Source organism: Muntiacus reevesi, chromosome 2, assembly GCF_963930625.1.
Source record: "Muntiacus reevesi chromosome 2, mMunRee1.1, whole genome shotgun sequence".
NCBI classification, from domain to species: Eukaryota; Metazoa; Chordata; class Mammalia; order Artiodactyla; family Cervidae; genus Muntiacus; species Muntiacus reevesi.
This window is the reverse complement of record NC_089250.1, coordinates 226655894-226670400: the sequence shown is the minus strand read 5'-3', so window position 1 is coordinate 226670400 and position 14507 is coordinate 226655894.

The following is a 14507-nucleotide window of genomic DNA, read 5'->3' as shown; positions in this document are numbered from 1 at the left end:
TAATGCAGGCCTTGGGGTCACCAGGCCGGGGTCGTTGGGCGAGGTGGGGCAGCACATGCCAGCTTAGGCTCAGAGGAAAGGGCAAGCTTCCACAACACAGCCTCAGGATGGAGCAGGGCCGAGAGCCACGCCAGCCCTCACCACTTGTTGACGGCAAACTCCATTCCTCCCAGGGCCTTGCAGAGCCAGGCATAGGTGTGCCAGAATGCGCGGCCACAGCCTGTCCACGGCAGCTGCTGAGCCAGCCCCGCTGCTGGGACGTGGGGCCTTGGGGGCCTCTGTGGAGGTGTTCACACCAGCCCCTGGGCTTGGGTTCCGGTGCTGCCCTCAGCAGGTCCGCTGCCTAGGCCCTTGTGCGTCCTGCAGCCCCTCGATTGCTCCAGGCGCCCAGCTGGACAGAGTCCCGGGTCAGCTCTGTGAGACGTGGACACGCACGTTAACCTCCTTGTCTGTCCCAACAGCAGCAATGAGAGGAGGGCATGTACCTGCCCAGCTGCTGATGGAAATGGGTCTGGACACAAAAAGTACAGGTCTCAAACCAGCCCAAGCAAATTGCCCAACACATGTGGTCCGAGCAGAGCTGGCGGGTCTGGGTCCTCTTTGGGGGGAAAGAGAAATGTCCCTTGGGGGCTGGGAGAAGGACTGGGCATGTTCACCCAACAGCCTGTGTTGCTCAAACCCCAGGCACCCGGGCACGGAGAGGATGTTTGGAGAAGGAGAAGGTGGAAGCGTACTGGCTCCTGCAGGAGACCTCTCTCTCTTCGTGGTTCCCAGATTGTTGGGAAAGGGCTGATAGGGTTGGGGTATGAGCAGTGAGGCAGGGGCCTCTAACATCAGGGGCTAGCCAAAACTACCACGAGGGTGTGGGATCTTGCCTGGCTATGGGGATGGGGGCCAAGCACACAGAACTGGATCCCAAGCAGAGTGGGAGGGACCCAGGGGGAGAGCTGGGAAACAGCCGTCACGAGCTCCCGGGGAGGAAGCAGTGCCCACCTCGTGCTCCTGCTTCGGGACAAGACCGGTTCTGTGCGTCTTAAACACATGACCCTTCCCCGGCCTCCGAGATGGTGAAGGGAGGGCCAAAGACCTGGAGAGAATACCCCCACCCCCAAAGGGGCTCTCTGTACTCAGGAGTCTGCCCCAGGCGAGCAGCTCCTTGTGGCCCCAAGACCTTCGCCCTCCTACCAGAAACTGCTCCTAAATTCCTCCTTGTGCATGGTCACGTTACACAGGTCCAAGCCGCAGGCCCTACTTCTAGGGGTCCAGCTCTGGCAAGACCCAGATCTTTGTCCTCCAGCCAAAGGGTGACTTAATCCTGCAAGTAGAAACTCAACTGTAATTAACTAAAACACTTAAGTTTAAATCACACCAGCGCCCCAGGTGATCAGATCACAGAACTCGTCTCTACCCGTCTTCCCAGAGAACATATCCTCTCTGGATCTAAGACGGGCATGGAAGGTTCCCTCGTAGCCCTTTGTGCAGGCTGGCTGGAGGATGGCATGTGTCCCCCAGAAGGGCTCTTACCCACCTCCCCCAGAAGGAGGGCTCGGGGCCCAGAGTGGCGTGTGCCTGCCCCTGCCCACCTCTGATCCCAGCCCTTCCAAGCCTGGGCAGGTAGTGGCCACCCAGGCACTCTGGGCCCTAACCAGGCCCCTGAACTTGGGAAAGGGACGTGTCCAGGGCAAGGTCCTCAGGGCCAACTGGGCCTCCCAACTGAGACTGCAGGCTGGGCCACCCCTCACCTCAGGGAAGGTTCCACCTCATCTGCCTACAGCCCCTGAGGCTGGTTCCTCCGTTGCCAGGGCCACTCTGTCCTGGTAGCTGGGGGAGCAGGAGGCTGCCTGGACCTGATTGCTACCCCTGCCCGTTCCTCTAGCTGCCATCGTGTGTTCCAGCCTCTGACGGTGGTTCCATGGGACAGACTGCCTGGGTCTCAAGGAGCCCCGGGGGTGGGGGGCTGAGCCCCTACTGTTCCAGAAGAGCTGTTCCTGTTCTGTTTCTGAGCTGTGGACCCCACAGGGAGAGAGCTGACACAGGGGCCAGATTTGGCCTGAGGGAGGAGGGATGTTGGATGGTCACTGCAGAGAGTGCTTGACTGAAGGACGGGCCTGCCTCTGGGGCAGGGTGGGGGAGAGAGGGGAGGAGGCCAAGGTTCTCCTCAGGGAGGGAAGGGGTCAGAGAGGGCCGGGGTGCGTGTGGGGTGAGGGCAGCCAGGAGGGCCGCGGGAAGCTTCCCCCCTCAAGGCGGCCTGTTCCAGGAGCGGCTGTCATCTCGGGGGTCTGGGCAGGGAGGGGAGTCACCCAAGTCTGACCCTCCATCCCCCCGGGTCAGAGGGCGAAGGACAAGCGGGTCTCTCCGGGGGCCACATGTGGCCTAGTCACAGGGGAACAGGAAGTGTCCTCTGGCCTTGGGGGGCAGTTCCGGAGCATGGGGAAGGGGCTGTCAGCCGGGGTTCTTCTCCAGGAAGTTCAGCCCCATCTTAATGAAGTCGGGCTGTTTTCTCCTGCGGTACCTGGTACACTGCCCCCCACCCCTGCCGGCCCCCCTGCTTCCTGCTGCCCAACACCCTTCTGAGGGCCACGGACGTAAGCCCGGCCTTGCCCACCTCTGTCCACCCACGAGCCCCCGGGTTACCAGGGCCACCTGTGCAGCGGTAGACAGCCCCTCGGCCAGTAACCCGGGTGCTGCATAGATTCCCAGGGTGATGAGTATGCATGTGGTGTTGAAATCTGACTCGAACGCCCACCACAACGAAGCAGGAAACGGGTGCTGAGGCCGCCTGATGTCTTAAAACCACTGGCAGAGCAATAGGAAGCTGACTAAAGAAACTGGCTCAAGGGAAGGGGGTTCAGGATGGAGGGGACACATGTGTACCCATGGCCGATTCCCACTAATGTGTGGCAAAAAAACATCGCAATATCGTAATTATCCTGCAATTAAAATAAATAGATTATAAATAAATAATTTTTAAAATAAAAGACTTTTTTAAAAAAGAAATGGTCAAGCCCACGGTGGATGGAGACCGTGGAGGCCAGTGTGGTGAGGAGACAGTTCTGTGGTGGCAGTTGCACAACCCTGACAGATGCTCTGGAAACTGTCGGGGGACTTGTTCAGTGTGTGAACTATGTCTCAATAAACCCATCACCAAAAAAAAAATAGGAAGAAAGAGATGGAAAACTTGCCTGATCAACAGCGTGTACCACTAAGCAGTGTGTGGAATGGTGCATGTGGTTGTTCGGCTGCTCAGTCGTGTCTTGACTCTTTTACAACCGCATGGACTGCAGCACACCGGGCTTCCCTGTCCTTCACTATCTCCTGGAGTTTGCTCTAATTCATGTCCATTGATTCGATATTGTTATCTAATCATCTCGTCCTCTGCCACTCCCTTCTCCTCTTGTCCTCAATCTTTCCCAGCATCAGGGTCTTTTCCAATGAGTCAGCTCTTTGCATCAGGTGGCCAAAGTATTGGAGCTTCAGCTTCAGCATCAGTCCTTCCAATGAATATTCAGGGTTGATTTCCTTCAGGGTTGACTGGTTTGATCTCCTTGCTGTCCAAGGGAGTCTCAAGAGTCTTCTCCAGCACCTACCATTTTTACAGAAAAAAAAAAAAAAAAGGAGAAAAGAATATCAAGGGTATTTCCCTGAATATGGAGGGTCCTTGCAGGTGGGCTGCGGCGGGGGCGGGGAGGGGTTCCATCCTGCAGAAGTCGTTGCCCCAGTGCCTGCAGGAAGGAACTTGAGTGCCTGGGGAAGGATGCCCATCTTGCACCCTTTGCACCTCTGGAGTTTTCAGTCACTTGGGTGATTTACACATTCACAAAAGCAGTACTTTCAAATTAGCTTTTAAAAACTCAGCAGGCTCCCTGGGTTGCTGGCACTGTTCTGTGTTTAGATCTAGTCGGGTGGAAATTTATCCTGCTGGGCACGAAATATTCACACGCTTCCCTGTACATGTGTTTAAATATTTTTAAATGTGCAATGGAGGCTCAGCTGTTTGGCCATCACCTGGATCCCGAGGCAGGTGTTTGATGCGCCCTGCAGACCCCAGGACCACACCCCTCAGCAGGATGTGACTCAGGGTCTATTGCATTTGAGACAAAGACCCACATCCACTAACACCCCCAGAGCCTTGCACATCCACCCCTGCACCTGCCCTTCTGACTTTACTGACCCACCGCCCCTCCCTCTGTACCTCACCCAGCATACTCTCACAGCAGCTGGGAGACCCCCAGGGCTTTGCGCCTGTTCCTCCTCCTCACCTGCAAACTCCTCTTGCCCCCCACCCCGGCCCCCCCACACACAGAGCCCTCCTTCTCTGGACCCTGGGATCCTGGGACCTCTCAGCACTCAAGGTCCACAGAATATCATGAGCTGCCTGTTAGCATTTCTTTCCCTCACTTGTCACTAAGAAAACATGGGCAGCTGGGGGCTCCCGGAGATGCATGGGTGGAAGCCAGAGGAAGGGGATGAGCTACCCTGTGAGCTTCCCCAGGACATGAGTGCTGGCCGTGTCCATGTGGCGTCGTAGCCCTCCACTCTCCAGCTACGACAGCCTGAGCAATGCCACCCCGCTCCACCTGAGCCTCGGTTTTCCCACCTGGGAGGTGGGTGTGGTGGGGGAGGGCTAAGCGAAGAGGCTGGGTCAGTGCAGCATCCGCCTTCCCTCCCAGACCCCAATCCCACCGCCCACTCCAGGAACAGACGGGCCCGTCCAGCACCCGCTCCAGGAGCAGCCAGTGGCTGGGGGAGCCCCTGGGAAATGTGGGGGGGGGGGGGCTCTGGGCACAGTGCCAGGAAGAGGCCGTTTTCTTCCCTGGGACGCGGGGTGAGTTCTGAAACTGCTACTGCTCTGGATGCGGCCTGAGAAAGGCCCACACGCACAGCGCACAGTGCCAGAGGAGGAGGGGAGAGGCTGCCACATGCACCCCCGATGGTGCTCCTGTAGCTGGGTGCCCAGGACCGCAGGTGTCCCACCTCATGGGGTGGCCGCTGATCACTCTCAGCTGGGCCTCCCCACTTGCCCTTAGCCTAGGGGACCACTCACCCAGAGCTAACCCCGGCATCCCGTGACAACTGGACATGTCCCCCGTTGTCCCCAGCTGTTACTGAAATTGCGGCCCCTCTGTACAGCGCCGAATCAAACCTCAGAGACCGAATTTGGGGTGAAGTAGAAAACAATAGCTTTATTGCTTCATCAGGCAAAGGGGGCCACAGTGGGGTCCTGCCCCAAAAAACTATGTGTGCTGACCCAAAAGGATTTGATGAGGGTTTTATAACAATGGATCAAAGGTGGGCTCCCTGACAAGCTTAGCGTGTGAGCAGGGCCTGCACGCCCTCGATCTCATCAAGGTGGTGGTCTCCTCATGTCGACGGTTTCCTGGCTGCTTCTCCCTTGATTAGCCACTGTTGGAACCTGCCCTTTGGAACCCAGGAAAGGTCATGGAGGCTGGAGTCTTGCCTACCAGAAACAGGGGACGAAAGGCCCTCTGTGCCTGGGAGGCCCAGGGGTCCTTGCTCAGCTTCAGGACAAGTCCAGAGCCTCCCCGGCCCTAGAGCTCCTGTGGGGTCAGCTGAAGTCTTGGCTGTGACCAAATTCTGTGGGATGTGGAGCTGATAGCGGAAACACACTGACTGAAACCGCCCACCCTGGCCAGGCACCATAGTAACCATTTGCATGAGTTATTTAGCCAGTTATTTTACGAAGGAACAAGGAACTAACAAGCCACCACCAACCGGAAGCGTTAAGAAAAGTTCAAAAGGTGACACCGCATGTCCAACCACCTCTCAGAATCCTCACTGGCGTCCACCTTGGCCGAGCAATGCTTGCACCACCAGGAAGGACCCTGAATTAGAACGACTGGCCAAAGACAACCCGGAAGCTAATCAGTCACGTCTCAGGCTTTAATCTGAGACGGTGAGCCACGTGGCAGCGCAGTTCCCCTGGGTTCCCGTCACTACTGCTCTCCGCCCAGGCGCCCCTTCCCAATAGGGTTTCTTGCTTTGTCAGCTCATGGTTCTCCTAGGACAATTCATTTCCCAGTGCTAGACAAGAACCTGCTCTCTGGCCCTAGAAGGGGTCCCCCTTCCTGCAACAGGGCCACGTCCATAAGCCTTACATCCCTGGGTCGGAGGTGCTCCTGGGAGCCCACCCAAGAGGGGCCACACCAGGAGGCGAGGGTCTTTTCCACCTTTATGTTCCTCCCTTTGCAGTGGTCCATGTGGAACGTGGGGCTAGGGGCTGTGGGTGGCCGGTGTGATGGGGCAGCCTGGACCAAACCCTGGGCACCCGCCTACCGGAAGGGGGCAGGGCACAACCTCTGAAAGAATGACAGAACCCGAGGCCACGATGTAAACCGAGTAGACCCAAATGGGTCCAAGATGGAAGACAAGTCAAGCTGACTGGACCTGGGTGCTCAGTGCACACTCGTGATACATCAGTGAGTTAAATGACACACCCAGAGGGGCCATGACAGGTCAGATAACTGGAAATCTCCACCCCTTCCCCGAAATAGTTGGAATAATCCTCCCACTCTTTAGTCTATAAACTTACCCAGCCCTTAAAAGCCGAAAGGCTTAAAAAAACAAAAAACGCTATCTACACCACATTTTGAGGCCACACTCGCCCTCTTTGACAGCCCACACTCTATCTGTGAAGTGTTTCTCTTTGAATAAATCCACGTCTTAATTATCAGTTTGTCTCTCGCTGAATCCTTTCTGAGGGGAGACACCAAGAACTGGAGTTTCAGTAGGTCCTGAAACCAGGTCTGTGATCTCGGTTGGAAGACCATGGGTTTTGACTGGATCAAGTCCCAGCCACGTGAGTTAGAGCCCCAAGCAGGGTGTTGGCCAGGTTCGAGTCCCAACCTGAGGTGAACAGTTTCACTAGCATTTCCACCCATTTCTGGAGCTGGAAAGTCCGTCCTCCTGGTCTGGCCTCCTTCCAAAGGGAAATCTCTGTCTCTCATCAACCACGAGGCGCTGGAGACCTGGCCCGCGGCAATGTGTTCCCACCTGTGTCCTGATGCTCGTCTCCCAGAGTGCAGTCAGTGCCCCATAGGCCAGGGCAAGGAGGAGAATCATTAACTCTGCCAAGATGAACTAAACACCTCGGTCCCAGGGATCGGGACTGGTTTAGTCAAGGTCTCTACCTGGTTTTCAGGATCCTGCAGGCGGCACAAATTCCATTTGGCCAACTCTCCCCCGGATCACTCAATCCTCTTTTCTCTCCCTGGAAGGGGATATAAGTGAGTTCAATTCTTTGGAAATGATGAGGCAGCACTTGCTGAGCCCATGACTCACAAATCCGCTTCTGGGTGTGTATTCAAGATGTGTACAGGGCATGTTTGAGAATGTTCCAGTCACTGCGGCTCACACTGGGGACTACCTGGGGCTCTGTGAACCATCAAGAGAGAGACTATGGTGAGGTCACGTGTGGGTAGTAAACCGCGGTGAGGGTGAGGGGCCAGCCACAGCCACGTGCAGCAGTTCCACAAACCCCATGCTGGACAAGAGATGCCTGGACTGCACGCTGCCCTGTGTGACGGCGACCCAGAAAGTCCGTGCTGGGGACACACCTTTGAACCAGTTTCCTGGGGCTGTGCTCCGCTTAGCACAACCCAGAGGCTTTGACATCAGGAATCTATCCCATCGAGGTCCAGGGATCTGAGGTTCACAGTCAAGGTGTGGGTAGGGCAGTGATCCCCTGAGATGCCAGTGAGGGTCCTTCCTGCCTCTTCATTCATCCAACCTCCGTCTCCATCCTCACGTGGCCTCTCCTTGTGTCTCTGAGGCTGTGTGCCTTTCCGCTTCTCTTACAAGGACTCTTTCATGGGATTTAGGGCCCATCCTAGTCTAGGATAAGTCATCTTGAGATCCCCATCATAATTCCATCTGCAATGTCCGTATTTCCAAACAGCATCCCAGTCTGAGACTCTGGGTGTACATGAATGGGTAGAGCTCCATCTTAACCCATGGGAGGTTCCATGGGACTCGGCCAGCGTCAGGCTCTCCCTGCATCCTGATGTGAAGATCTCCAAGCTTGGTCTGTGCCAAAATCCACCTGGAAATTTGACCCAGATGGTTGTGGGGGTGCTGGTGAAGCTGGGGTCTCAGAAAACTTGACAACACCCCATCCAGACTGGCGTCTTTACACTTTGGAGCAAACAACCCTCCCTGCAAACAACGGCAAATGGTGAAGCAGACAGACCAGCAGGGCCTCCTGTCTCTGCTCCCTGCCCTCACCCTATTGGGTAACTGCCCCTGACAGTGAGGGCGAGGAGGGGGCCAGGGGTGGGAGGGAGGGGTTGCAGAGCTGGGCTACCATGTGATCCTGGCTAAGATGCCAGCCTCTCAGCCTCCATGTGCCCCCAACATGAGGGCTGCCTCCCAGGGCTGACCCTGCACACTGTGATAGCCCGCACTTCCATTTCTGGATTAGCATTGATTAAGTTAATTAATTAGCATTAAGTCAGAACCACAGAACCAGACAGAAATGGCCAGAGGGTGTGGGACCCTACAGCTAGGATGCCCATTCCACACTCTGCTCTTAGGACCAGAGCAACCATCCTAGGTGCCGCTTCCTGTCACACTTAACAGACCCTCAAATCCATAAGACCCTGGTGGTCCGCCCCACCCCCTGCCTTCCCCTCCCTCACCAGGTCAGCCCACCCCGCATCCTGGGTGCCCCCAGCCAGTGCAGGCAGAACAGGCTCAGTTGGGAGCCTCATTCGGCCCCAAATCTCCCTTGCCTGTCACCTCCCAGAGCTGGTCACGTGTCATGTGCTCAGCGAGGCCTTTTCAGACTGACTTCTAACTCCACTAGGTCGCCTGCCATCCCAGAGCCCAGCGCACTTCTCCAGGCGTTTACCTAGTTTTGTTTCTGGAATAAGCACTCAAATGCGGCAGACTTCCAAGAAAGAAGAATTTCTCTGTTTCCTAATTTACACCCAGCACTGGAGCTGGGCCCCCAGGCATGCCAACCCCAGGGGCCCAGCCTTCTCCAGCAGCACCAGAGCTCTGCAGTGACCAGAAGCCCCTGGGTCTGAGGCTGGGGATTGTCACTGGAGGACAAGGACCCCATCAGGTCACATCCATCACTGTGTCCTGTTTGGTCTGGGTCTGCCCCAGGCCCAGGTGCCTCTCATTGAGGAGAATCTCTTCCTCCTTCAGGCAGCTTCGTCTCAAAGGACTCAGACCATCACGGAATGCGGGCCCTTTGCTGTGGCCAGGCTGGACAGAACTCCCAGCTCTGGCTCAGAGAAGACCCTCCAGGGACCCTTCAGGCAGCCAAGCCGCAGTGGGGTCGCAGGTGTTCTGGCTGTTTCGAGGACCCAGAGTCAGAAGAGAGCATTGACCACTTCTGGCTCCAGCAAGAGGTGAGCGCGAGTGGGTGCAACCGTCCCTCCCTCCACGGCCGCTGGGCTCCAGCCTGTGGCTCTGTTTGCGTGTCCAGGCCCCCTGGGCTGCGCTTCGCCTGGGTTGGAAGGCGCCTCCCCAGACCCTGGTCCACACAGGGACGGGCACCCTAGCTGTCCTGTGGGACCGCTTTCGGGGTGAGGCGGGGTGGCTGGGGGCGGCCTGCCCTCAGCCCTGCCCGAGCTCTGGGCGGTCGTCACGGTGTGTGGATACGGGTGAGCTCCGTCGGCCTCCGCAGCGCCCTAATGGTGAGCCGTGCTTCTCAGAACCAGCTCGTGAGTCACCATGTGGCAGAGCCACGTGGGTGCTGGGCTGGGGCCACACAGCTCAGCAGCTGCCGCTCCCATGGGGATGTGAGAGGCCGCCTGGGGGAAGCTGTGGGTGAGGCCGGAGCCAGTCTCAGCATCAGCCCAGAGGCCTGTGAAGGATCTGGGCCCTGAGACCACATATTTCTCCCGGCCAGGTGTCCTGGGCTCAGATGACCTGGAGCTGGGGAGCTTTAAAACAACAGAAATCTCTTTCCTCTAGCCTGGAGACCAGGAGTCTGAAATCAAGGGATCACAGGGCTGGGCTCCCTCCACAGGAGGAGAAGTCCCCTCCTGCCTCTTCCAACTCCTAGGGGCTCCAGGCATCCCTGGGGTGGTGGCCACCTCCCCCCAGGTTCTGTGTCCATCATCACATGACATCTCCTCTGTATGCATCTCAGATATAAGGACACTGCTCATCCGGCCACCCTAACCTCAGTTTGGACCTCATCTAAATTCAGCTGACTCTATCTGCAGAGACCCTGTTTCCAAATCAGATCACATCTGTGTTTCCGGGTGGAGGTGAATTAGGGGGTCACTGTCTCACTGACAAACAAGGAGTTTGTCACCAGCTCCTGGCATGTCTGGCATAGGTGGTCCCGGCCGCTCCCCCAGGGTGCCCCAGGTCAGGGTAGCCCTGCAGGCCTGACTGGACTCCAGCCCCCCACACCCCAACCTCATCAATTTCCACATGAGTAGATTTTTTCAAAGGGGAAGAATCTCCCGTCCGGCAGGAGGATTATGTGGGCGCCACCATTCAGATGAGCTGGCAGATGGCCGTCACCTCCCCGCGTCGGGCATGTGTGTGGGTGTCCACGAGTCTCTGGAGAGAGATGGTGACCTCAGGATGTCTCTGTCAGCCTGGCCGCACTTCGTTTCTTCACTGTGGGCCACGTGGCCGGGCGAGGAGCCACTGGTCAGAGGACGGTGGCGGTTGGGGGAGAAGCAGCAAAAATGTCCCCGGGGGGCCTGGGGGATGGAGGAGGGGTCACCACCAAACGCAGGCCTGGGCCTCAGGGTCCCCTATTCTCCCCGTTGTGTTCATTCCTTATGTCTTCTGGGGGCCAGAGCAATTGGCTGAGCATAATGGCCCTTGCCCTGGGGGGCTTGGGGGAGCCCACTGCACTGAGTTTCTTATCAGTCTCAGACCATAAGCCATCTCTGTCTCTTCTCTCCCCGAGCCTCTTTCTTTTTAAAAATTTGTTTTTAAAAAACTTTTAAATCGAGGTGTAGAGAGTTCCCTGATGGCCTAGTGGTTAGGGCTGAGTGTTTTCCCTTCAGTGGCCTGGGTTCCATCCCTGGTTGAGAAACGGACATTCTACAAGCTGTGCAGTGCAGCAAAAAAAAAGAGGAATAACTCATATAATGTAAAATCAGTCATTTTAAAATTACAATTCAGTGGCATTCAGTACCTTCACAGTGTTGTACAACCGGCACCTCCATCTAGTCGCAGAACGTCTCCGTCAATCCCAGAAGGAACTGCTGTAGCCACTGGTGGTCACCCCCCATCCTCTGTCCCAGTTCCTGCACTGTCGCTCTGGACTTGCCACTTCTGGACGTTTCACACATGCAGAACTGAGAGAGGCAATTCCTAGGCAGGTTGATAAGAAGTCCGGGGTCACCGAGGAGGAAATAGGGGTCTGGAATTCTCAAGGAGGAGGAAAGGACAAACATCTTTTTTTTTTTCCTCTGTATTCCTTAGTCTTAGTCACATAAAACCTTTTTTTCTTTAAGCCGTGAACTGATGATTACACAGCAAACAGCTCAGTTTAAACTCTGTAGTAAGGATTTTATAAAAACAATGTATCCTACTTGAGGACAATTTCCCCTTCCTGAAAACATTCTGGCTAATCCTGTTATCTTAAAAAATGTAAATTATAGGAGTAGGCCTGGTAAAATTTTTACAACCTTGAGACATTCTTTTGATTTATTGTAATAAATGTAACTCCCTTGCAAACACTAGCAAGGGGGGCACAGTTCATCCCCCTTCTGATGTCTTTGTCAGAAGCTTTCTCTGCCCCTGCTTATATTTTAATAAAACTCTGCTATGCAAAAGCTCTTGAGTGATCAAGCCTGGTCCCTGGTCCCGAAGTTAAATCTTCGGAGATCACAAATCTGACACTGTTCACCATAAGCTATCAGAACCATGCGACATGTGGGCTTTCGTGATGGTTTCATTCACTCAGCATGATGTCAAGGGTCTGCCACATCGCAGCTGTATCAGTGTTTATTCCTTCTGATGGGTGAGCGGTATTCTGCTGTTTGGCTGGAGTATTATCATTTCAGTGGACAGACTTCTGGGTTGTTTCTGCTTTGCCGTGGTGATCAGTGATGATTCCGACACCCATTCTGATTTTTTTGGTGCACATGCCTGGGGGTGCAGGTGCTCTTCACCTGCCCCTCCTCTGCTCTGACTGGATGCTCTGGCCCAGCTCTCACCCCACCTTCCCCGGCCTCAGGCTCCCAGTTAGGAGGGGGAAGGGGCCTGGTTCCCAGGCACTGCCAACCAGCTAAGCCAGGTAGCCAGAGGCATGGCGGCCCCACCGAAGGTGCCCTGCCCTCATCCGCCCCTTCACAGCCCCTCCAGTGGTATCGAGAGAGCTCCAGTTAGGACGCCTCTCAACACTTGTGAATCTCCTTTTTGGCAGACCTGGAGTTCCTATTCTTTGGCAAAACAGCCAGACCTGCTAGTGTCTGTGGTTGGAGGAAGATTTCCTCTATGTTTCTAGGTTCTTGTGAATGGTCTAGGAATTAAAACCGACAAGAAACTGACTAATGGAGAAAATGCAAATAAAAGTATAAGGGTCAAAACCCTCACCTTAAATAATGTTTTCAGCTAAAGACAAAAGAGGATGTTGAGTGTGGGGGAAAGCCAGGTGTGGGGCTTAGAAGGGAAAAGCCCAGGGACCCAGAGTGAGACTGATGTAGATTTAGGTCATGATTTCCTCCTCAGTGACATTCTAAAGACACAGTTCTTTCCTTCTTGGTACAGAGGGGAAGGCCACCTTGCAGCTGGAGATTTCTCTTACAAATATCAGTGTTTCTGGCACAAAGGTAACTTTTACTTGCTTTTCAGAGTTCCCCCCACCATGTCTGCTGTTTCCTGGAAAATAACCAACTTACAGTAATATTCCAAAGAGACACATTTGGGGGACAAATTCTGTTCCCCAGGAAATCTAAGGTGGTGCTTGGTTCATGTTGATTTTACAGTTAGCTTCTGTTTATGTCTGGTTTTCCCTTTAAGTAAATAAAGTGAGTCAATTTATAGAAAAATATTGAGAGGACAAGCAGCTAAAGAGAAAGTGAGGGCATTGATTGAGTCATGGGATGGCCAGGGTTTGGGAAACCCCAGGAAATCAGACAGCCGAGAAAGAAATATGAGCAGTTCATGCTCAGAAGACCTGGACTCCCTCTGGCTCTCAGGGAAGGGAAACTTCAGGGTGCCGGTGGGTGTGTCACCTAGCTCATGCTGAGGTGTTACAATGAGTGTAGGATGAGAATCAAAGTGAAAGTGAAGTCGCTCAGTCCTGTCCGACTCTCCGCGACCCCATGGACTATAGCCTACCAGTCTCCTCCATCCATGGGATTTTCCAGGCGAGAATACTGGAGTGGGTTGCCATTTCCTTCTCCAGGAGATCTTCCCGACCCAGGGTTTGAACCCAGGTCTCCTGCATAGCAGGCAGCCGCTTTACCTTCCGAGCCACCAGCGAAGTCTGGATGACTCAAGGTCCAATGAAAGTCAAATCTTGTATCATCTTGGTCCTGATGGATTTTAATCAGTTTATGTCCTGTCCTACAGCTATGTCATTCTTTTAAAGGTTGTGCCCTATCCTCTTCCCTCCTGTTTCACAACCATAGACTAGATCCTGTGTCACCTCCTCCTGCCTCATACCCCCTTCTCACATGTTCTCAGCCTCAAGCCCTGGAGTGAGTGTCCTTCAGCTTATGAGTGATACAGTCCATCACAGCTTGTTGCCTGGACCACGTGGGAACAGCTCTCAGTTGAGCAGGTGAAGTCACGGTCACTTTGGGTGCCGGGACCTGCCTGACCAGCACAGGGTCAGCTGATAGGGGGCCAGGGGCTACTTCCCCCTGCATATAGTATTTTCAAATAATACTCATTAATATTTAAAAATTGGTGAAAAAGGAAATGACAACCCACTCCAGTATTCTTGCCTGGGAAATCTCAAGGACAGACAAACCTGACATACTACAGTCCAGTTCAGTTCAGTCACTCAGTCATGTCCAACTCTTTGCAACCCCGTGGACTGCAGCATGCCAGGCTTCCCTGTCCATCACCAACTCCCAGAGCTTGCTCAAACTCATGTCCTTCACCAGTTGGTGATGCTATCCAACCATCTCATCCTCTGTCGTCCCCTTCTACTCCTGCCTTCAATCTTTCCCAGCATCAGGGTTTTTCCAATGGGTTAGTTCTTCCTATCAGGTGGCCAAAGAATTAGTTTCAGCTTCAGCATCAGTCCTTCCAACGAATATTCAGGACTGATTTCCTTTACGATGGACTGGTTGGATCTCCTTGCAGTCCAAGGGACTCTCGAGAGTCTTCTCCAACACCACAGTCCAAAAGTATCAGTTCTTCAGTACTCAGCTTCCTTTATAGTCCAACTCTCACATCCATACATGACTACTGGAAAAACCATAGCTTTGACTAGATGGACCTTTGTTGGCAAAGTAATGTCTCTGCTTTTTAATATGCTGTGTAGTTTGGTCATTGCTTTTCTTCAAAGGAGCAAGCGTCTTTTCATATCATGCTTGCAGTCACCATCTGCA